At 59.0% G+C, this 2075-nt stretch overlaps 1 long non-coding RNA gene across 1 annotated transcript in view; it reads right to left on the reverse strand.

Annotated features, from left to right (window-relative positions):
• Positions 1 to 998: 998 nt before the first annotated feature.
• The window catches only part of LOC102764702, a 2127-nt gene continuing 1050 nt past the window's right edge, over positions 999 to 2075 (reverse strand). Inside the window, exon 2 of the long non-coding RNA XR_001516018.1 lies at positions 999 to 1110. This is a non-coding gene — a long non-coding RNA (uncharacterized LOC102764702). The remainder of the gene's footprint in view (positions 1111 to 2075) is intronic.

Consider the following 2075-nt stretch of genomic DNA (forward strand, 5'->3'; position numbering starts at 1 on the left):
CCCCTGGGGGTGAGGCTGGCAGACCCCCCATGGCTCCTGGGGGGGTGGGGGCGGTCGCAGCCCGGGCTCCTCTGCCCGCGGGCTCCCCGTACGGGACAGGGAGAGAGAAACATCCATAATGAGAGAGAATCATCGACCGGCTGCCTCCTGCACGCCCCCTACTGGGGATCGAGCCCACAACCCGGGCATGTGCCCTTGACCGGAACCGAACCCGGGACCCTTCAGTCCGCAGGCCGAAGCTCTATCCACTGAGCCAAACCGGTTTCGGCTCTTTTGTGAATTTAATTGAGGATTTTATATGATATAAATTTTCCTCCTTTCTTAGTATATCTTATTTTACTCTTTTTTAGTAATTGCCTTAGAGTTTAAAATGTACATTTATAAGCAATCCAACTATAAAACTGACTGGAGGTACCTTTTTACTTTTAAAAGTTATTTTCTCTAACTGCCTTTATGGGGACTGATATAGGGTTGAGCCTCGGACTGACCTGCTGGCAAAGTCACAGACAAGTCCCAGCTTAGAGGGCACAGTCCTCTTAGCATAATTAGGCTTGACCTTATGACACTCCCAGATCTCACCTGGGAAGCTAATGGGCTGAGGGAAGTGCAGGGAGGGTAAACATGATCAAAACAGGTGAAACTCACAAGAACTGTAACTATGGTAACCACCGCATTGTTTACCTCTGACTATAAAGGTCGGTACAGACTGAGCACGGGTGGAAGTCCTTCCTCTTGAGTTGGACTTACCCACCTGGTCCCCCAATATTCCCAAATTATCTCGTGTCTTTTCTGTTTCATTTGTGTGCGGTTCCTCTTCCAGATCCTGAACCCTGAACCATGTGGGACGTGGGAGGAAACATTTACAACACTCACTCCCATGGGGACCCACACCCCATGGGACCAAGCCCCAGGCCCCACCTGAGACCTTCTGGGGACCCTGCCCCGTCGGGTCTCCCTGGGCAGGGACGAGGCCCAATCCCCTCTCACCCGGGCACTCACCTTTCCTGCCGTTGGCGCCTGCCTCTCCCTTGAGCCCCTGGGCCCCGGGCAGCCCTGGGCAGCCCCGGAGGATGGTGAGCTTGTCGGCCTCCAGCCCCAGCACCTTCACTTCTGCAGAGAGGACGGGTGCCCGTCAGGGTGAGGACCTGGGTCGAGCTAGCACCGCTGCTCCCCTCCTCCCGCGGGACCTGCCACCGTGGGTACCCGGCATGGCAGATGGCTGTGCCCGGGCCGCCTGCCTCAGCTGGAGGGCCAACCTGGAGGGGAGGCGGTCCCGCCTCTCTGAGCCTGTGGTCAGTCCTCCCACAGGTGATGGGCCCGGCCTCGGGGTCCACCTGCCCCCGGGGACCCCCGCTCCTCAGGCTGTGTGTCCTGGGGAGTCACTCAGCCCCTCTGGGCTCTGTGCCCGGCTGCACATTGAGAGCAGCGGGAGGCTTTGGGGGTCAGAGTGGCTGGTGTGAAGTGTGAGACCTTAGGAAGAGCTCCCCCCACTGGGGCCCGTCCAGTGAGTGCAGCCCCGCATCTGTGACAGCGGGGACGGGGGCAGTGGCCGTGTCACCCCCATTCCCCGGACACGTGGCCTGACATCCTAGGCCGGGAGAGCAGAGGGTGGGGTCCCTGTGATCCGAGGACACACAGCAGCCCCCACAGAACTGGAGCCAGAGATGGACCTGCCTCTTGCAGTTCAAGTGCATCCATCACAAATACACGGCCTCCAGGGAGGGTGTGGGGACCCGGAAACCCGCCGCCTCCCGGGGTCCCCTTGGGGTCACATGGTCTGCGGGCCTCTCCTCTGCAGGTCCTCCCTGGGCGGAGCCAATGGGGACCTCACTTCTGCATTCGCTTAGTTTTTGCTCATTAACAACAGGGCACCCGGGGGACAAGGAGAGGCCCTGGTGGAGCCTGGCCGGTCAGAGCGCCATCCAGGTCGCGGAGACTGTGGGCGCGATCGCCATCAGGGCGCGAGCAACGGGAACAGCAAGTCCACGTCTCCCTCCCCACCCCCCACTCTTGCTAATGAATAAATTTTAAAAAATCCTTTTGTTTACAAAGAAAGAAACCAGCTGTGGGTCAGC

Source organism: Myotis davidii, unplaced genomic scaffold (genome assembly GCF_000327345.1).
Source record: "Myotis davidii unplaced genomic scaffold, ASM32734v1 scaffold609, whole genome shotgun sequence".
Lineage (NCBI taxonomy): Eukaryota > Metazoa > Chordata > Mammalia > Chiroptera > Vespertilionidae > Myotis > Myotis davidii.